Source organism: Canis lupus, chromosome 32, assembly GCF_011100685.1.
Source record: "Canis lupus familiaris isolate Mischka breed German Shepherd chromosome 32, alternate assembly UU_Cfam_GSD_1.0, whole genome shotgun sequence".
Lineage (NCBI taxonomy): Eukaryota > Metazoa > Chordata > Mammalia > Carnivora > Canidae > Canis > Canis lupus.
This window is the reverse complement of record NC_049253.1, coordinates 23,896,366-23,919,863: the sequence shown is the minus strand read 5'-3', so window position 1 is coordinate 23,919,863 and position 23,498 is coordinate 23,896,366. Positions and strand designations below refer to the sequence as shown.

At 33.9% G+C, this 23,498-nt stretch overlaps 1 protein-coding gene and 1 pseudogene across 3 annotated transcripts in view; both read left to right on the top strand.

Moving 5' to 3' along the window:
• Positions 1-23,498, top strand: part of GRID2 (glutamate ionotropic receptor delta type subunit 2) — a 1,471,756-nt gene that overhangs the window by 688,066 nt on the left and 760,192 nt on the right. The gene's annotated exons all lie outside the window — the stretch shown is intronic.
• Positions 22,575-23,498, top strand: part of LOC106558112 — a 1,884-nt pseudogene continuing 960 nt past the window's right edge.

The window sequence follows — 23,498 nt, the reverse complement described above, 5'->3', positions numbered from 1 at the left end:
GCTAGAAAGTCCCACTCTTTTAGATTACTCTGATTCCATCTAGTAAATTACCTTTCTCTGAGAGATTTTTAAGGCCTGAAATGATAATGTACTTTCAAGAGGTCATTACGACTTCTTCTGCACCCATCAGAGTAGGTCTAATGTCTTGCAGTAAATATGAAAGTCTAAACGCATTGCTGTAAGTGTCAGGCTGACAGCAAATGCATTCTCCTTTTCCAATTGACCATTTCTGCTTCTGTTTGTCACATTGTTACCAGATGGATAGTCAGTGTACAGGTAGGTTATCCTCTTCACAGGATTATCTTATAACAGATGTGGCTGTTTAAAAGAGTTCCATGCTGCTAAAACTCTGAAAGCTTTGAAAGAGGCTAATCCATCATATCTTAGGTATGCATTACTGTCTTAGTGATTATAAATGGTGCCTATTGTGTTTGATATCTTATCTCTTTGAAATAGTATTTCTATATTCATTTTAGGTGCCATGACTATTAATAATTGGGATGTACTATCTTCGACAGTAGGAGTTGTATGGAAACATTTAGGCCTAATACTATTAAAATAAAATAATTACATATCAAGGCAGTGAAAGATTTAGTGTGTTAGAAAGCATTATCCCTCTAGTGAAAGGGTTAAAATCCTTGCATGGTATGTGAATTGTAAGTTTGGTATTATCAAAAGAGTAAAGTACAAGAGTCCAAAGATGTGGGTCTTAATTGTAAGACTCTCCTTAAGTCAGTGTAAGCCTGTATGAGAAAATCACTTGTAGTGGGGGGGTATAGGAATCTTCTTGGTGAGGTCAGAGGCCCTAGTGTAGAGATCCTTAAAAATATAAATTACCCATTATTAAAAAGCAAGGAGGGATCCCTGGGTGGCACAGCGATTTGGCGCCTGCCTTTGGCCCAGGGCGCGATCCTGGAGACCCGGGATCGAATCCCACGTCGGGCTCTCGGTGCATGGAGCCTGCTTCTCCCTCTGCCTGTGTCTCTGCCTCTCTCTCTCTCTCTCTCTCTATCATAAATAAATAAAAATTAAAAAAAAAAGCAAGGAGACAAATATTATTTTACCCTGATAACTGTTGGGAGGAGACCGCTTTATGAAAGAAGTTGTTATATATGGAACGTTTTTAACCCCAGGTAGCTGAGGGAAGTTGGAGAGGATATGGATATGGCTGTACTGTTAGCAATGACACCAGTGGTCTGACCTCACGGTAGTAAAGGCATGGTAGTCTACAGAAACACTAAGTAAGTTGTTTTATCACTGTGGCCATTGGTTTCTTTTTCTATCAACTTGAAAATGTAAATAATCTTACAGGCTCCAGAGTCAGAAGACCTGCACTGAAATTTCACCTCTTTCACTTAATATCTGTGTGATATTAGCACAGACCATTTCTGTTGAAAAGAATCCAAAAATCTATCTCTCACTGGCTCAAAGAAAAAAGAAAAAAAAAAAAAGAATAGAATTCTTTTATTGCTCACATACTATGACTCCAGGAAAATCTTACCAAACTACAGTAACCAGACCTCTCTTCCTGTGTTTGTCCTGATAGTAGCTAGCTGCTATGGCTTTACTCTCCCTTGAGTTCAAATACTTGAAGAATTAGATAAAGTTGAATCTCATACATAGCTGAACCAATCGCTGTGGTTAAGTGGGTTATCTGGGCTCAAAGATCATACCCTAATACTCTAGCCCTTTTCCTCTTAAAATTACTGGAATTGGTAACAATTGAAATTCGTTTTTAATGTCCTATAATGAAATCAATTAGTTAGAATGGTTTACTGCATTTAAAGCATTTATTTAGTATCACATTCATGTCTTGAGTTTTCTTTCATCTGACCACATTATTGACTAATTGTATCTTGAGCTGTTCCCATCATTTGTGAGGGAAAAAGATGTATTTCTACATCATAGTAAAGTAAAAAGTCTGAACATTTTATTTCCATATTTCCCTTGCTTTTCAAATTAAAACATGAGTTGCTTTGAAATTTAATTGACGCCATTGGGACCATAGAGTCTCTGCTTTAAGAAAGTTAGATTTCCACATGTGCACCGTTTCAGTTAATTGCAATGTAGTATCAGATATGTGGGATAGTATATTCAGAATAAAGTTAATTTTCTTTTTCATGTTTCAGGCAAATATTTTTCAGTATTATTATTCAAGTAAGCTGAAATTATATAAGGAATTATATAAATAATTATAAAAGTATATAATTTTATAATTATATAAATAATTTTATGTGATCACATATATATATGTGATATATATATCTATATATATAGTTATATATATAGATATATATAGATATATTCCCCCTGGGAATACAGGTTTTGTCAGATTGTCAAAGACATCCAATGCTAAAAAATGATTAAGAATCAATGTATGAGACTTTTCTAAAAAAATCAGCTTTATTGAAGAATAATTGACAAGTAAAATCACAAGATATTTAAAGTGTACATCATGGTAATTTGATATACATATACATTGTGAAACAATTCTCCTCATCTAGTTAATTAACTCATCCATTGTTTTATTTATGTGAGAATATCTAAGCTTTACTCTGTTAGCAAGTTTCAAATATTTTTGTATTGTGTTTTTTAAGTTTATTTATTTAATTTATTAATCTTTCAGTAAATGAGGGGCTCAAACTTATGACCTGGAGATCAAGAGTCAGTGCTATTTTGATTGAGCCAGCTAAGTGCCCCCCTAATATAGTGTTAACTATAATTATCATGTTATACACTGGATCTTCAGACCTTATCTTAAAACTGAAAATTGTATCCTTTTACCTTATTACCCCATTTTCCCCACTCCTGAGATTATTTCTTTTTCTTCTAACAATTTTTAAATTTACCTTACAAAAAAATTTATGGCATCACATATATACTAAAGAGAAATGAATTTCTAATAGCTGAAATATTATTTTATGAAATGTTTAATTACAATCCTGTTATTATAGAGTAGTGCTTAATTTTAATTTTCCCTCTTAGAGGAAGGAAATCTTCAAAATTCATTCTATGAGGCCAACATTATCCAGATACCAAAACCAGATAAAGACACCATGAAAAAAGAAAGTATAAGCCAATATCTCTGATGAACATAGAGGCAAAAATCCTTATGCAAATATTAGGAAACCAAATCCAACAATACATTTAAAAATTATTCACCACAAGTCAATGGGATTTATCCCCAGGGTGCAAAGAGGGTTTAATATTTGCAAATCAGGGATCCCTGGGTGGCGCAGTGGTTTAGCGCCTGCCTTTGGCCCAGGGCGCGATCCTGGAGACATGGGATCGAATCCCACGTCGGGCTCCTGGTGCATGGAGCCTGCTTCTCCCTCTGCCTATGTCTCTGCCTCTCTCTCTCTCTCTCTCTCTCTCTATGTGTGACTATCATAAATAAATAAAAATTAAAAAAAATAATAATATTTGCAAATCAATGAATGTGGTCCATCATATTAAAAGAGAAAGGATAAAATCTATATGATCATATCAATAGATATAGAAAAAGGATTTGACAAAGTAAAACATCCATTCATCATAAAAACCCTCAATAGTGTAGGTATAGAGGTAACATATCTTGACATAATAAAGGACAAATATGAAAAACCCACAGCTAACATCATACTCAATGGGGAAAACCATATAGCTTTTCCCCTAATAGGGAAAACAGGAACAGGACAGGACAAAAGTTTTCACTCTCCTTGCTTTTATTCAACATAGTAATGGAAGTTCTAGCCACAGCAATCAGACAAGAAAAAAGGAAAAAAAAAAAAAAAAAAAACAGCCAAATTGGTAAGGAAGATGTAAAACTTTTACCATTTGCAAGTGACATGATACTATACATAGGAAACCTTGAACACTCTACCCCAAAATTATAAAAATTGATAAATGAATTCAGTGGGGCCAAAGAACACAAAATAAATATACAGAAACCCATGACATTTCTGTACATAAACAATGAAGCAGCAGGAGAAAAAATAATCCCATTTACAACTGTACCCAAAATAATACAATAATTAGAAATTAATTTAACATAAGAGATGAACAACATATACTCTGAAAAATATAAAACATTGATTAAAGAAACGTACAATGGCACAAAGAAATGGAAAGATATAACATGCTCATAGATTGGAAGAACAAACATTTTTAAAATGTCCATACTACCCAAAGTAGTCTACAAATTAATGCAATCCCTCTCAAAATGCCAATAGTGGTTTTCACAGAAGCAGAAAAAAATACCCCCAAAATTTTTATGGAATCACAAAAGATCCTGAATAGAAAAAGCAATCTTGAAAAGAAAGAAGAAGAAAAAGAAAGAAGAAAAAAGAAAGAAAGAAAGAAAGAAAGAAAGAAAGAAAGAAAGAAGAAAGAAAGAAAGAAAGAAAGAAAGAGAAAAAGGAAGAAGAAAGAAAGAAGAAAGAAAGAAAGAAAGAGAGAAGAAAGGAAAGAAAGAAGAAAGAAAGAAAGAGAGAGAGAGAAGAAAGAAGAAAGAAAGAAAGAAAGAAAGAAAGAAAGAGAGAGAAGAAAAAGAAAGAAAGAAAGAAAGAAGAAAGAAAGAAAGAAAAGAAAGAAAGAAAGAAAGAAAGAAAGAAAGAAAGAAAAAGGAAGAAGAAAGCAAAGCTGGAGGTATCACAATTCTGGACTTCAACTTATATTACAAAACTGTAGCAATTAAAACAGTATGGTGTTGGCACAAAAACAGACACATAAATCAATGTAACAGAATATAAAATCCAGAAATAAGCCCACAGTTATATGGTTAAATCATCTTTGACAAAGCAGGAAAGAATATCCAATGGGAAAAAGAGAGTCTCTTCAATAAATAGTGTTGAAAAAACTGGACAGCAACATTGAAAAGAATGAAACTGGATCATTTTCCTACACTATACACAAAAATAAATTTGAAATGGATTAAAGATCTAAATGTAAGACCTAAAACAATAAAAATCCTGGAAGAGACAACACCAGTAATTTCTCTGATATTGACCATAACAACATTTTTCTAGATATGTCTCCTGAAGGAAGAGAAACAGAGCAAAAATAATATATTAGGACTACATCAAAATAAAAAGGTTCTGCACAGTAAGAGAATATTCATTAAATGTTGATGGCGGAGAACATTCATTGAATGTTCTCTTCACTGTGCAGTGAAATATTCAATGAAACTAAATGACAACCTACTGAATGAGAGAAGATATTTGCAAATGACATATCTGATAAAGGGTTAGTATCCATAATATAGACAGATCATATACAATGTAACACAAAAAAATAAATAACTAAAAAAAATCAAAAATATAAGAAACAAACAGATGTTTCTCTGAAGAAGATATACAAATGGCCAATAGATACATGAAAAAAATGTTCAACATCACTAATCACCAGGAAAATACAAATCAAAACCACAATGCGATATTACCTCACCTGTTAGAATGGCAAAAATAAAGACGCAAGAAATGACAAGTGTTGGTGAAGATGCAGAAAAAAAAAAAAAAGAACTCTCATTACTGCAGGTGGCAATGCAAATTGGTACAGCAACAGCAAACAACAGTATGGATTTTCCTCAAAACTTTAAAAATAGAACTCCCATATAATGTTGTAATTCCACAACTGTATATTTACCCAAGAATATGAAAATACTAATTGGAAAAGGTATATGCACATCTAAGTTTATTGCAGCATTATTTAGCCAAGTTATGGAAACAGCCCAAGTGTCCATTGCTAGATGAATGGATAAAAAAAGATGTGGTATATTACATACATACAGACAATGGAATATTACTCAGCCATAAAAAAGAATAAAACCTTGCCATTTGCAACAATATGGATACATTTAGGTAATATAATGCTAGGTCAAAGAAGTCAGAGAAAGATATATATCATATTATTTCATTCATATATATAATTTAAGAAATAAAGAAAAAAAGAAACAAACCAAAAAAAAAAAAAAAAAAGACATTTAACTATAGAGAATAAACTGTAGGTTACCAGAGGGGAGGTGGGTGGAAGGATGGGTGAAATAGCTGAAGGAGATTAAGAGTACATTTAACTTGGTAAGCACTGAGTAGTGTATAGAATTGTTAAATCACTATACTTTAAACTTGAAACTAATGCAATACTGTATCTTAAATATACAGGAATTTAGTAGATAGATATAAGATGAATTAAAATTAAATTAGGTTAAAATTAAATAAAATCTCCCTCTTAGAGTTTACTTTCCAGACTGACTTTTCCGTAGTAAATATGGTTTATAGAAAATTATAATAGAGGAACCAAGCCATAAGTGACTCAGTGCTAGACAACAAATGGAGTGTTGATAGAGGGAGGTGGGTGAGGGATGGGCTAGATGGGTGATGGGCATTAAAGAGGGCACTTGTGATGAGCACTGAGTGTTGTAAGAGATGAATGAATTCCTGGTTTCTACTCAAGAAACCAATATCGCACTGTATGTTAACTAACAAAATTTAAATTTAAAAATAAAAAATTATAATTAAATTCCTTATTCTAAAATGTTCTTTGTCACAAGATACTTGGCTGGTAATTGTTTTATCGTTGTGTAAATTATTGCTCAAAATTCTGGTGTGTATTTAGTTTTTGCTCCCATAGGAAATGAGAAGTTATTATATAAAATTTTAATATATAGAAAGATTATAAAAAGAGAAAAAACTGCTTCATTATTTTTCGAACATAGCCTTTCCCAAAATTTGTATTCATTACTTTTTTTTTAAAGATTTTATTTATCTACTTGAGAGAGAGAAAGAGGAAGCAAGAAAGAGAGCACAAGCAGGGAAGAGAGGCAGAGGGAGAGAGAGAAGCAGACTCCCCCCTGACCAGGGGACCCGCTCGATCCCCAACCCCAGGACAATTACCTTAGCCCAAGGCAGACACTTAATGGATTAATCCACCCAAGTGCCCTTGTTTGCATAACTCTTATGCATGTTTCTATGCAATAAAATATAGTATGATATTTTAATTGTAGCATGTGTAAAACTTTGTCTTCATTTGTTGACTAATTTATCACATATTTTTCAAATGCTTATAAAGTAGGGTGGCCAAACATTCTAGTTTGCCAGGGACCGTCCTGCTTTTATCAATGAAAGTTTCACATCTTGGGACATCTACCAATCCCTGGCAAATTGGGATGATTAGTGACCTTGCTACAAAGATGGAGATGGCTAACAATAGACCAGAGTAATATTGAGTTTAGAGTGGAAGTGATATAATAAATTCTAAAACTACCTTATTTGGTCTTTTTCATTTACTAGTATTTTTCATGCTGTAGAATTTTTCAGTACTTTTATATAACGACAAACTTCCACAGTGTAAATGTAAAAAAAAGTTTATAAATCTATTCTTTAGCTTAGACTTTTGAAATATTTCTTAGTTTTGTATTGTACACAACACTGATATGAAAATCTCTGATTACAACTCTTCCTTATGTTTATGGTAAATTTCTTTAAGATAGTCATAAAATACGGAATTGCTGGGTTGAAGAGTAAAGATTCATTAGGTCTCTGATACATGCTGCCAAGTTGCTCTCCAAAAATATCTTTCTTTTTCCAAAAATATCTTAACAACTTATATTTCCATCTATTCTTCTTAACTAGACACAAACTTTACTAATCTGGAATAGTTTTTCTATAGTTTATTGGTCAATCAATGTTTACCCAGGTATTCTATAAAATAACTCTAAAGGGCAGTAAAAGGAAATAAGCTTACATTGCCATATTAGAGTTTTAGTTAAAATGTAGCAATCTTATTATCCTCATTGGAACCAAAAATATCTCCTCAGGGCTCTAAAAATATTGATTTCCATTTGGCTGAGATGCTTAATGGGTAGTTGTATTAAAAAAGTTCTCAAAGTTGGAAGGCCTGATAACTCTGTTTAGATTGAGAAAGTCTTATTTCAGGTGATTATATATGAATGAGAATAGCATGTCTTTCCTTTGTGACCAGAGGCTCTATTAGTCAAGATATTATATCCACTTTCATGTAAGAACTGTTTTGTTTTGTTTTTTTTAATCTGATTTGAGAGTTTTAAAGTAAGTTTAAAACTTGGCTGAAAAGTACATATTACCAGGAGTTGAGTTGTAGGGTAAGGATTCTGATAGAACCTTCATTTCCCAGGAGAAAGAAGTCTCTACTTTAATAATAAAAGAAATGTGTAATCTAAATCTGAATATGACCAAGTACAGGTAATCATCCTTTGGCTCAAGGTAGCTTAGTAACATAGAAAATATAAATTATTAAAATACTATTTAGTTAATGGTTCTTCAGCACAAAAGAATAAACTTACTTAACCATGTTGTAGAGAAAATTTAATATTAGGTTTACCTATATAAATTTACCTATAACAAATTCTTATATATGTTTCATATCTTGTTAAGTCATAATAAATATGCCTACTAGTTCCAATTTTCATCAATTAAATGTTCAATCAAATTTGAAAATGCAAGGCTGAAATCATTTTGCTAATAATTAAGCATTTAGCACAGTGGATAAAAATATATTTACTTTGGTTTAGTAATGTTAAGCTAGCAAATATGTGTTTAATATTACATAACTTTTACAGCATTTCTCCACTATATTCAGCATACACTTTTACTCCAAATTAAAATTGACTCATCATTAGAATGTGAATCCAGGGCAAAAGTTATATTAAAAAATAAAAATTTTATGGGTAAACATGTAAGCATATTAATTGCCTCTTTTATTTTATAAAATAAAGCCACTGTAAGCCTCATTTCAGCCCTTGTTCTCCTATCTCATTAACGATTGATAGTACAAGCATATGATAGAGCAAGTGAAGTGGAACCAAACAATTGCAATAGATTGGATTTGAATTATCATATAAGAATCATATAAGAATCAAGTTGCACTGTCTGGTAGAACTTAACATTTTTAGAATAAACAGGATATTAAATGCCATTTGCATAATAGTGAACATGTTTCATTGCATGAAACATTGAATTTTTTTCTATATTGGTGCTCTGAAAACTATATTTAGTAAGAATTCATAGTATTTGTATCAGAACATCAAGTCTCCTAGAGAACAAAAGGGATTGAAGAGAACAGAAGTCTTTGAAAATCTACCATGCTCACTGTATGCTGGGTCAGTAAATTTACTCAACAGTTGAAGTATTACTAATGTCAGTTCTTTGACAGAACTAAAATTCAGAGAGCTATGCGAGTTTTTCGAATTTACATGGCCAATCGATGGTAGAACGTTTCTTTAAATTCATGTCTATGGGACTCCTGGGTGGCTTAGCGTTAAGCATCTGCGTTGGACTCAGGGCATGATCCTGGAGTCCAGGGATCGAGTCCCACATCAGGCTCCCGGCATGGAGCCTGCTTCTCCCTCTGCCTGTGTCTCTGCCTCTCTCTCTCTCTCTCTCTCTCTCTCTCTGTCTCTCATGAATAAATAAATAAAATCTTTAAAAAAATAAACTCATGTCTACCTCCCAAGTCCATAATTTCATCCATTAGATCACATGAATACTAATGGTACACTGGGATTATTATTTTTAAAATGTTTCTAAATATACCTACTTTTAAAGTAACACTCAAATAAAAATCATTGCACACATGTTTTTGTGCAATATGTAAGTAATTCTGTATGACAGACTCTAGGAGGTAAAATTTCTAGGACTAGGTGAATACATTCACTACTGATATATTTGATACTGCCAAATTATTTAGTTCTCTCTTCTCTCAGTAGTTTTCAATACATAGGGTGGAAGAGCTGCTGTTTTCTGTAACCTTGCCAGCAATGGAAATTATTAATATAATATCATTATATTATTTCATGATAATTTTATCCAATATAGGTAAAAAGTAATACCTAACCCAAGAAGATAATCTCATTTTTTGAGCATTTTGAGGAGAATTATTTTTAGTATACCAAAAACTCAAAAACGTTATTTTTATTCCACATTGCCAAGTTAAGTTTAACCATGGTGTTACATCATGATATAATAAAAATTGCTAGACTATCTTATTTACAAACAAAAACTTTTTTGCATTAGCTCCCTAATAACTGACATTAGTATAGTTGGCGGAGCCAGTGATTTCAATCTAGCCATGATTCTCCTGTTTAACTGTTGTTGACACAATATTTGTAAAGCTAACCCTTACAATTAAATACCTGGAAATCAGGAAATAATTTTTCCATCTTCAAAGATTGGTCAAAAGAGAAAACATCCTGTTAAGCAGATGGAGATAACTCAGGGTAATCTTTCCATCTTAAGAAACTTAATATAATCACATGTGTGAAGCCCTTTTCGTCATCTAAAATCACATTCGCAGGTTCTAGATAAGAACCTACATACCTTTGAGGGGCATTATGTAGACTACCAAAGAAGTCCAAATCACCGGTCATTAGCATCATTTATCATATATTTTTATTCATTGTTACTATGCTCAACTGAAGTGTAGTCTCTATAAGGCAGTTGTTTCAACAGTAAAGCTTCTGAATTGCCGTAATTGATTCATTACTGGTTTTGGTCATTTATTCAGAGAATCGTAGTCATTTGAAACTTTAGATTTCTCTAATGTATAGTATTGTAAAACTGCATAGCTGTCTAACACAAATGGCCCTACTGATTTATATCTCATTTTTTCCTACTTCTATCTAAATTAGGAAATATACAAAACATGATTAAGTGTTCAATTTCCATGGCTAAGACTGCACAATTACTGGAAGCATTTTATCTGGGGATAACTTGCATACATTTGTGAAATTGTTTCCTTTTCTAATCTCTCCTCAGTATTTGGAGCAATCTCCACCATGCTCTCCAGTCCTGGTTTATAGAAAAATTAATCTGGACATATTAGTAGCTGTGCTGGGCCAGGGGTGGGGGAGTAGGAAACATACTGGAAAAAAATGTCTCTGTAAGAATTAAAGATAAATAGCTGTGTCTTCTCAGAGCACTTATGCTAATATACATCAGTAGGCCCCAATAAGGTAATTTAGTATGTGATATTTCCATAACTTTATTTAATCATGGGCACTTTTTGAACTTGCAGCCCCAATTAACATCTTCAGCAACTAGTGAACCAAGGAAATACCATACATTAGGGATTCCAAGGCCTTTATTTATAATTGGGAAATCTGAAAAGCTTTAAAAATGAAATGTACTTCTTAATTTATTGGGAATCAAAATTGGTTAAACCAGAATGACGTGGGGCCATTTTCTATTTGTTTTTATATCTTTTGCATCCCACTTATTTCCAGCTACTGATATCTTTGCTATAGAAGTAGTGATAATTTTGATTGGGGGTGCTGATGCAAACTCCCCTGGTAGTGTTAGATAAAATATGGTGTATACACAATATTGTTTTTCTAAAACCCAAGTATTCTGAATACTTAGACCACATTCCAGGGTTGGTGTTAAAGAATTATAGACCTGGGATTCCTGGGTGGCGCAGCGGTTTAGCGCCTGCCTTTGGCCCAAGGCGCAATCCTGGAGACCCGGGATCGAATCCCACGTCGGGCTCCCAGCGCACGGAGCCTGCTTCTCCCTCTGCCTGTGTCTCTGCCTCTCTCTCTCTCTCTCTCTCTCTGTGACTATCATAAATAAATAAAAATTAAAAAAAAAAGAATTATAGACCTGTAATATAAAAAGTATATGCATTCTTTCACAGATGACACAGAAGTCTTAGGAGCCCTACCCAGGAATGCTACAATAGTAGCATTCTTTGTTTTATCTGGAAATAGATGCAAGCAGTAGGTCTTCCTCATTTTCCTGTCCCTGACACTACTAACCTGGCTGCACGAATACCTGTGCCCTGTTTAACTTCTGTGGTGGAGTTTGCACTGTCTTCAGGCTTACTTAAGGCCACTCCATGATCTGATTGGCATGCTACTTCTGCTGTTATCTTAGCCACAAGCAAGTTGTGCATGCACACATACGCAAGTACGAAGTTTTGCCCTTTCTATGTCATCCTTCCCAATAGGAGGCAAACATGGTGTATTACCTCTTATATTCCAATGTTCTTACCTCTTCAAATACCATGCTCTCCTGGAGTGATTGCCACTTCCTTCCCCTCCCCTTCAGAGCAAAACTTGTAAACAAGCTGTCCAAATTCACATTCTGGACTCCTTCACTTGTTTCTCTCTTCAGCCCACTCCTGTTCACTGCACTTTCTCTTACCATGGTTACTTATCATCTCCACTGTGAAATTCATGGAGTTATCTGTCCCTACATTACATTAAAATTTGACTAATCTAGTTTGTTCTTCAGTCTTGAAAACATTTTTCACATCACTCCTAATTTTAGTTTGTTTTTTCTTTCTTTCTGCCTACTTCAAGTGTCTTTCTCCTACATCTCTTCCAGAGATCTAAATGATGTAGCGGTTTGTGTTTAGTGTGGGAGTACATCTCTCTGCACTCACTGCATTGATTCCACCTATTCTCATGGCTTCCAGATTCTTAAATTCACTATAACTTTCTGCTCTGCTTCAGATTCACTTACTCATTGTTGGTCTCCAAGGGTATGTATGACAAGATTTCCAAACTTTATGCTTCAAAAAATGAAAAAATTGTTGATAATTTTTTTCAAACCTGTTCCTTTCCTGCTATTTTCCTAACCTCAACAAATTATATGTATTTATGAAAATTCTCTGTCCATAAACTTAAGGGTCATTCTTGAAAGACCATTTCTTTTGTACTCTGATTCATTGATTCAGAAGTGCTGTCACTACCACTTCAAACATACATCCGATTGTGTAACTTTTCACCATGACTCCTGCTCCTGTCTTGTCCTAGTTCACGTCACTGTTAAATGTCAATGAGAGTACTCCAATAACCCCTATCTCTCTGCCTCTTATCTTCTGTCCCTTGGGTAGCTACAAACATGATATTTTCAAAATGTAAATTAGTTCATGTCTCTTTTCTCAAAACCTTGGATACCTTCTCATCACATTCAGGTAAAAAGAAAACTCATACCAAATAGAATTGAAATCATTGAAAGAATTCAGTTACTTCCAGTATTCCAGTTCTCATACATGCATGTTTATAGGAGCACAATATACAACAATAAAAAGTGGAAACCCAAATGTCTGTCACCTGATTTAGGATGAACCATGATATATTCACACACAAAGGAGTATTACCCAATCATTAAATGAATGAAGTACTGATACATGCTACAACACGAATGATCCTTAAAAACATTATGCTAAGTGAAATAAGCGATTCACAAAAGGTCATATTTATGGTTCCATTTATATGAAATATTCAGAATAGGTAAATCCCTAAATACAGAAAACAAGGTTCCTACTTAGCTCTTCAGCCTTGTCTCTACCACTCTCCATTTATAGCCCTATTCTAGCCACACTGATCTCTGTTTATTCTTAATGTCTTAGCATCTGCTCCCTCAGTTTACATGTTACAGCTTTTCCCTCTGTTTGGCTTTCTCTTTTAGCAAAGCCTGGAATGGCTTATTCTGGCATTTGATTCGAGTATTTTCTTAAAATATCACACCCTCACAAAATATCACCTCCATAATAACTCAGGCTAAATTACCATAGAATAATAGTGGATTTATAAATCCAAATCTCCCCAAACATCCTCCAAAACCATATAGACTGCAAGTAGCATAACTACCCACAGAAAACATGTTTAGCATACCCAGTATGCAGGAAATACAATAAACTTAAAATTAACTGAACGTATGTTCAGTTTGTATGAATACAAACATCCTGAAATAGCAGAGCTGGTGCTGCCTACCACACTGAAGTAGGAAGACTAAGAATGTGAAACAAAAGAGAGGAAATGGAGGGTCAACAATGGCTGACCCTGGGTAAAATCACCCCCGCGGGAGAGAGAGTTCCAATCCCAATGCTGAGAACACATGTAAGGAGATAACTGAGAACAGATCTAAGCATAGGTAAGCGGAAGGAAGGTGCTTGAAATTATGTGAAACCAAATGTTTCAATCTTGAGAAGATACTATTTCTAAGCAAGAAGGAGCAAAATATAAGGATATGGAATATTCTTTGGAACCTTTAAAGTTAAAGGGAAAAAAAGAATTAAAATATTAAAATTAAGGCCCCTAAAGAAACAAAAGATAATTATTGTATTAGAAAACCCTATTACATAAAAAAAGATACCTTCAATTAAAGAAGTTTCTCTTCACTTTAACGACAAAACAATGTGTGCATGAAGAAAGAACGATACAAAGCCACTGTAATTTCCTTTGTCCTCCCACCTACTATTGCTTGTTTAGGGGGAAAAAGATATTTCCAAATGAAAGGAAAGTTATAGAAAGCACCCATACAAATCTACAATAAAAAGAATAGATAAATTGATTATCAATTTTTTTAACTGATGAGAATTCCTCCCCCACTTTCTCACATACACACAAAACAACCAAGAAACAGGCAAATTGAAACAACACACCCCAAACTCAGTTAACTATTCTTTTAAAAAAGCACTTGCAGATACAAAAATGAATATATTTTTGAATCAGTGGAACTCAAAAATAGAAATGGACAAAAAGAAAGGTGGGACATCATAACTGAGTAGATCAGAAAAGAAGAGAGGGAAAATAAGACACTTCAGCAATAAAGGTTACACTGAAAGGTTACTAAGAAAGAAAATATTCTCACTAATTTTTTATAAGTACATTGATAAAGAGAATGTGTGGAGAGAAATTACAAAAGCCAAAAAATAATAAAAATAAAGAGCTAAAAATAATCAGAAAAATAATGTAAATAGAGACAAAAGAGGATTGAAATTCTTAAAACTGGAGCCCTTTAAGAAGAAAACCAAAACCACAGAACATGGAAAAAATATTAAGGCAATTATTTAAAATTTTTTCAGTTATATATTGGAAGGGCACATTTCATTAACCTTTAAATAAACCCTGGAATAACTTTTAGTCCTTATGGATATTTTCTGAAAGTCCTCTGGGTTTCCAGGCAAAAGTATCAAGTTAGTTCCAAACAAAAAGAAACAGGTTATCATCAAACCTCATAACAATATTCAAAATAAAACAATTGATGGAAACCTATTTTTAAAAACATAAAGAAAGGTCATGTGAGCCACGCTGTCTTCCACGTGTGAAAATTATTTTTTTAAAAAGTTTTAAACTTGAAAGAGCTTAGAGAATACTGTATTCACTAGAGGATGAGCTTTATCCAACTTAGTTTTTATTAGGTAAACTTTGACAAAAAGCTTGACAGTGAACACTGAATATATTTAATGTAGACCTAAGACTAAAAGATGTGAAAAGGGAGAGAGAACAGTATTATGTAAATATGTTATGTTCCTGCAAAGTAGGGATTTTCCAACATCAAACAAATGGAGGATAAAGAAGAGAAAAATGGAAAAGATGTCATTAATTTTCACAAAGATAGATGGGGATCAAAGGATATCATTTAAAGCTTAATTAGTATGATTAAAAAAAAAGTGGACTAAGAAGCTTCATAAAAGCTTAACCCTTTTTCTTAAAGAACTCAAAATTTTCTGGGAAAGATAACATATTCAATATTTCTATTATAGCTAATCTCTGAAAAACTTTTCAAAAGTAACATTAAAAATGTGTATGTCTAGAAATTTGGAAGGAATTTTCTATAAAAATAATGAAAAAAATAATGAAAATTATATTGAGAATATAGAAATTTGTTGAAATTCTGGGTAGGAAATGACACACTGTATTTACAAGTGTGCTGTTTGTTAATTACAATGTTCAGAAATACAAATATGCCTTTGCAAATGAAGTAGTAGGCTTTTAAAATATCCTTACTTTAAGTTCTATTCTAGAAGTTGGAATAAGCCAACTTTTTTTCCTTTTCCTTCCCTCCTTCCTTCCTTCCTTCCTTCCTTCCTTCCTTCCTTCCTTCCATCCTTCCTTCCTTTCTGAAAATGAATATATTTTTTGAAACTGTTCTTGCAGATTGTGTGTGTTTGAGTTGTGTTTTGTTTTGTTTTGTTTTGCTTTTTTTTCTGTTTTTGTTCTTGTTTGGGTGTTTTGGTGATCATGGCAGCAGTGAGATGATATTTCATGTAAATCGTCTACTTCCAAATGCATTTTAAAACATAGTGTGTAACAATTTCTGCTTTTGTGTTCTTTTGCATCAGCTATAGCTAGCTGTTTTTCAATATTTTTGCTTAATGAAGTCAAAAGCAATATAAACAAAATTTCTCTCCACAAATGAATTTCATCCAGCTGCATTCAACTATGAAAGAGCTCACAGAAAAGACTACCCATTAATTTTCATTTCAAAAATATTTTGTAAAGTAGTTCATGGGCTTTGTTAATGACTTGCCTAATGTCCTCTGATCACCATATGCTGTCTTCACAAAATATCAGGTCTATGGAGAAATGGCCGTCCTGTTTTTTTTAGGTTGAGTTGTTGGGAATATATCACTAAGTCAAATCAAATAATTTCATTTCCTTCATCAAGTACTTCTGCAATCTGGTGGCATAAAAACAGAAATACTTTTAATTTATTCTGCTTCCTATAGTAGAATGGCTACAGGTAAATAAGTGAATAGCTGAGTGAAACTGAGTGAACTGAAAGAATTTATTGAATTCACTGTAACATATCTTTCCTACTCCAGGAGAAAACAAAAACATATGTTTTTGCAGGATGATACCTGAGTGGACTACTGTCATTCTAGCTTAAACTGTGAAAAAAAGCTGCTCTGTAAAAGGAGAGAAAATAATCACAGTATGCTGAGAGGACAGACAGAAAAATGCTCATCCAACACTAGGGACCTCATCAGCATTAAGGAGAACAGTCATTCATCTTGTAATGAACACACAAAGCCAAACCCGAATAGAAACAAAGGACTTTTCCTGGAGAAATGTCTATCTTATTAATATGCTGTGTTTATAGAATTGTGTTGTTTCATTCTTCTTTGTAAGGCAGAAATCCCACAGTATCTAATTCAGTTTTTTGTTGTTGTTGTTGTTGTTGTTGTTGTTGTTGTTGTTGTTTTCCTTACCATCTAGAGTTGGAGAGCTTGGTTTCTGTGCTTCTATTGGCAAGTGTTTCTAGAAGATATGTACTCTGCTCTGGCTTCAGATATGCTGTTAATTGTCTTGTATTAGAATTCACTCATTTGGTGGGATGCTTAAAGGTTTTGCAGTCCATTCCCCTAATTCAACATCATGCCCTGGAGATCTGTGAGGTTCCCCAGCTTTTTGAAGATACCTCTTTTCAAAGATTTTGCCTTCAGCTTTCTCTGGGGTTCCTTGTTTATCCTTCTGGACTCACTCCCCTCTATCTTAGAAGATATTAGTAAAAGTTATCAGGATTCTGTTAACTAATCTTCTTTCCACAATATTTTGAGGGAGAAGGGAGGAAAGCCAAGCTGTCAGCTTCCACGTTTGATATTTATGGCAGGAAGTTATCCACTTTATTTTGTTTGTTCATTTGACAATAAGGTACTTTTTAAATTTTTAATTATTTAAAATCTTTCTCATTAGGTATTAAGGAGTTAATGGTAGATGAATATATGATCCGGTTTCATTCTACCATCTCAACTCACAGAATGTTTTTCTTTTAAATATTTATATACATATATATGTGTACATACAGACATATGCATATATTTTGGGGGGGTGAGGTTCGCACTTAAAGAGTTTCACTGTTGTCATTCATCGATTATGTGGTGTGCTTTTCATTATACTTGACAACTTTTTTTTTAATGTCATGAGGAGCACATAATAATATATCATGTTCCAAACAAGAAAATGGAAAGAGATAAAGTAGCTTTGGGACTGGGAAATGCTTGACTTTCGTTTTATCTGAAGTTAATTCTAAGATGTTTCTGCGGCTGGACACATAGTGCTGTTTAATAGAAAGAGCAATTCTGGAATTCTCACTTGCTTGTTTTGTCATTTTGGTTTCTAAGTCAGATCTCCTAACTTCAGTTTTATTATGGAAGTGGATGCATATATGTTAGCAAATTGAACTCCAATAAAAATTTTTTTTAAAAAAGGAAGTGGATGCATTCTATAGCTTATGAACAATACTAAAGTAGCTTAGCTTTACTTCTTCCCTAAATGACATGTGAGCCATAGGCATGGAGACCGATCACCGAGAAACATCATGAACTCTAAAATTTCTTCATGTTGAATCATTTTGCTGCAAATGAGAGTTGAACATGTAAGTGTACCTGGGATAAGAAGAGCCTGGGAGGATGCCTGGGTGGCTCAGCAATTGAGTGTCTGTCTTTGGCTCCGGGGGTGAACCCAGTCGGGGGATCGAGTGCCGTGTTGGACTCCCTGCAAGAAGCCTGCTTCTCCCTCTATGTCTCTGCCTCTCTCACGGTCTCTCATGAATAAAAAAAAAAAAAAAAAAAAAAAAAAGAGAGGAAGAGCCTAGGGAGGAATAGTTCCCAACTGCAACTTTTATCATTACTCTTAATTCCATTCTTTCCTTTCTAGATGAAGGTAAATCAATTGAAATACTATTTACCACTTACTTTTGCATTTCCCTCTCTGCTTTCTCTTTCCTTTGTTTCTCTTTCAAACCTGAAAGATGCAGAAATGTGTTTTTAGTCGAAACTATGAATTCACATACACGCCCATATATACACTACACATACACTGCCTAGCATCACCCATATATACTATATACCTAAATTTCTTATTTATATTATGATCATCTACATAAAACTAAAACATATCATTGAAAATATCTGAAAAACATGGCTAGCCTATTTAGGCCTAGGACAACCTAATTCAAATCTCAGTGCTGGCAGATTATTTCCACATCATGATCCATGGCATGTATCATCCAGGGCTTGATTTGGAATTGTCCTTCTTTCAGATTAAGTAAAGCAAGATGACTGAAGTCTTGCGAAAAGAATATACTAAAGGGCAAGGAATACTCTAGTGATTTAAAAAAGCGTGTTTTGGGGGGGCGCCTGGGTAGCTCAGTGGTTGAGCATCTGCTATTGGCTCTGGTCATGATCCTGGGGTCCTGGGATCGAGTTCTGCATTGGGCTCCCCACAAGGAGCTTGCTTCTCCCTCTGCCTATGTCTCTGCCCCTCTCTCTGTGTCTCTCATGAATAGATGAATAAAATCTTAAAAAAAAAAAAATAAACTGTTTTTGAAATCTCTATAATTACTAGTTATCCTAAGATATGGAGAATGGGATAAAATTGCCATGAGATAGCTGGGTCCTTTTACTTACTTACTCAAAATTATTTTTACTATGAAAAATTAACTCAATCTGAAGAGATGAGAAAGTTATAGCTGAGCCAGACTATACATATGTTCGTGTGCATATGTAGTTTTACACATACATATGTATATAGTCTGTTTATAAGATATGTATGTATTTAAAAGAAAAATACACATCACATTGCCATTGAGCATGAAATTAAAATAATCATCTAGAAGCTCAAAGTGAAGATAGCACTTTTAATTTAATATTCTGACAGCTTTGGGCAACCCGGGTGGCTCAGCGGTTTAGCACCTCCTTTGGCCTAGGGTGTGATCCTGGAGACCCGGGATCGAGTCCCATGTCAGGCTCCCTGCATGGAGCCTGCTTTCTACCTCTGCCCGTGTCTCTGCCTCTCTGTCTCTGTGTCTCTCATGAATAAATAAATAAAATCTTAAAAAAAAAAAAAAACTCTGACAGCTTTGCTGAAATTCAAATGGGATTTTTTTTTAAAGATTTTATTTATTTATTCATGAGAGACACAGAGGGAGGGAGAGAGGCAGAGACACGGGCAGAGGGAGAAGCAGGCTTCATGCAGGGAGCCCGACATGGGACTGGATCCCGGGTCTCCGGGATCATGCCCTGGGCTGAAGGCAGCGCTAAACCGCTGAGCCACCCAGGCTGCCCTCAAATGGGAAATTTTATACAAGTTGCTTACCTGACAGTATTGATATGAGGATTACTATTTATGAGATAAAAACCTTTGTAAACTGCTTTGACCCTTGTGAAAGGAAAACTAGTAGTGATTAAAGAATAACAGCTGCTTTCCTTTTAACCCCAATCTGAGATCAGATCTCCTTTCACAGTGGTAGAAGAATCTGTATAATGAAAAGGATTCAAGTAGGCAGATGGTTTTAAGAGAGGGTACGGATGATCATGAGAAGAGTTTTATAGCTTTCTCTTGTTTGTTGAGATTGTTTTTTTTTTTTAAATCTCTATTTATTGTGGATAACTTCATGTTTATTGGCACCATATGCTAATACTATGTAAACACAGGATGTCTATATATTTACTTAATATTTCACTCACTGAACTCAGTAAGTTAAAAAATTTAAAGTAAGTCAGCATATATCATACATATGTTGCTCATATTTGATAGTTTGAGCAAGGGTGCTAAAAATATAAGGTTTTAACTTATCTTGTGGACATATATGTATGTGGATATATACATATATAATATATTAAGTGAATGAGTATGCATACACATAATGAAGGTTTTGTTTCTGTACTAGGGGTTTTATCATCTTCAATTTTTTAGTATATATTATGTATATATGTATTCCCTTTACTGTCATTATTAATTCATACTTTGTGGCTGTCTAATAGGTAGGGTAAGCCATATATCTATCTATTAAAACTGTATTGGTACCAAAACATTACTAGATATTTTGATTACTTCTTAATAATTCTCAATCATAAATTACTTACCTCATCCACTTTCAGTATTTATAAATAGGAGATAAATACCATATATCTATGTTTTTTAATGAACAATATTTGAGGCATAATTCTGAGCCAGGATTTTGTAAAGCCTAAGGTGGGACTAGGGAGATGAAGTGGAAGAAGGGTCAAAGATTATGAAATATTGGCAAATACTGGCAATAGCTTTCCAAAAGATCAAATTCCATGGAAAGACTAGATTCATGGTAAGAAATTATAGAACAATATATATCATAATATGAATATGCCTAAGTAGAATTTTGAGCACTTTGTTTTAAAAAGGAGGATAAGTTAATTCTGCTTACAAATCAGTTGAAAGCCATATCTAACTATGGATTTTCTGAGTGCCAGAGGAAAGGGGTGATATTAAGCACAAAGAAATGTGTGCAAATAAAAACACTAATAGGACAAAGTTATTTGAAGGGAAAACAAATAGTTATCTGGGACAGAAGATGGACTTTAAAGAACTAGGGTGGTAGCTAGAGGCCATTGTATGACTAAGTATTACATCAAGGTTATGTAGGCCTCACAGAGAATGTGAGTCATAGTAGTCACATAAGAAACTTGTGTTTTAGAAAGGTCAAACCTAACAATATGGAGAATGTGCTGGGAGATTTGTTAAGGGAGAGTTTATATGATACCCAGTATAATATTAATGAGTTTTCCCTGAAAAATGACTTGTGGTCAAATGCAACTGAGAAATTCTCAGTCAATATAAATAAGCATTTTTCAAAGCCAGACTAATAGATTACTTGATATTTTAATATGTTAATATGTACTGAGATACATACAGACACATAAACATATATATGTAATAGTGTCTCCATCATTATCTTATTTTCCTGTAGGGAATATACCCATACATATATATTATATGTATATTACTCAAGCATATACAACTAATTAAATGGTGTAGCCAAAATCTAACTCATATATGTTTAACTTCAGGGCTGTCAACCACAGTAGAGTCATTTCACTGGGAAAAAAAAAAAAAAAAAACTGTAAGTAAGAGGGACGGAGAGGAGAAAGAAACTCAAGGAATGATCAGAATATAGTACCAACAGGATTTGTTAACCGCTGAATGTTGGAGCCTTAACACAGAGGCTTCACAGGATAAATTAATCCCTTTAACATATGTGCAAAGCCATGCTTATGGATATATATGCCTTATTCCAAAAACAGGATTTCCAGCTTTGGCTTCAGATTCTCAAGGGTATTTGAAACCACTAAAAGAATAAGACCCACTGGTAGTGAACCAAGTCTGTATCTCTGAAGTTAGATTAGTAGATCCAAAAGGGGAAATAGAAAATGAAGGAAACAATCGAGAAAGCAGTGTTCTAGATGTCAAAGCAATGAGGGAGCTACAAAACAGCTTTAGGGATTAAGAACAGAGATACTAGAGCCAACCACATAGACACAAATCCTGGTTATTACCAGTAGCTAAATTTTGGTCAGGTTATTTACCCCTTTATGAAAATTTTCCACATGCATAATATAAATTAAAATAACAACCTACCTCATAGGATAGTAATGAACATTATTAAATGGTTTTACATAAGTTACTACTTAGCAAAGGGCCCAATACATAGGAAGTAATATATAAGTGTAAATCAGAAACAAGGATCTTCTCTGGGGATTTACATATGCTATAATCCTCACAGTAATCCATGAATTAGATATTGTGAATCCCATCATGCAATAAGGAGCTATCATTAAAACCAATGGGACTAAAACAATGACAACAACAACAAACAACTAAGCTGACTCCAGTTTTGTTTGACTCTAAACCCAAGCTCCTTCAACTATACTCTATGGTCATTGCAGAATATTAAATGAGAGGATTTTCAATAGGCATAGGCGTGCCAAATTCTATAAAAGAAGAATACTGAAACATGAACAATTAGGCTTCTTGGAGGGAATAAGATCATAAAAAAAATAACAATTTCAAAAGAATGGACTTGATTGATGGTAGATTGCAAAAAGAGGTAAGACATAGAAACAACAAATACAGAATAAACTCTGAGGTTTGACATTAAAGAGGAGGAAAAGGATACAGTATTATCTGTGAAGATTTAAGAAACTTTGGAGGCTCCTGGGTGGCTCAGCTGGTTGAGTGTTCAACGCATGATTTTAAGTCAGATCATGATCTCAGTCTTGAGATCAAGACCTGCATCAGGCTCCTTGTTCAGCATGGATCTCTATCTCCTTCTGTCTCTGTCCCTTCTTGCTCATGCATGCTCTCTGTCAAATTAATTAATTAATTAATTAATTAATTAATTAAATTTTTCCAATGGAATTTGTGTGTGTATACGTACAATTTTGTGTGTGTGTTAACATTTTTTACTTTTGTATGTTTGAAAGATGAGTGAGCTGGAGCATCCTAGAATGTTCAGGGGAAGGAACCTTGAGAAAGAAAAATGGTAAAAGAAAGAAGAAAATTTTGATGTATCAAAAATTGGGGTAGACATGCCCTATGGCCTTTATTAACCGAGTGATTCAATCACACAGATTAGTAACACTTCCTAAGTGCTTACAATGCATTGTGCACTATTTTAAGTGCTGTGAACCAATTCATGCGATTCTTATAACAGCCTTTTGAAGTAGCTACCATTACTAAGTGGATAGTGAAATATAGAGAAGTTCCTATAGGAGGCAGCGCTGTTACTTAAACTTTTATATTTGGACTCTAAAATTCATGTACTTACTAACCTTAGCTCACTGCCTTTCTATGTAACACCCACCTGGGCAGTTGGAAGTGGGAGGTTCGTTTAGAATCTTTGAAACTTGTGGAATGGAGCGACATCTGAAGAAAGAAAAATGGAAAGAAACGAAAACATTAAGGTAGGACCAAGTGGAAAATGAGGAGAAAGAGGAGC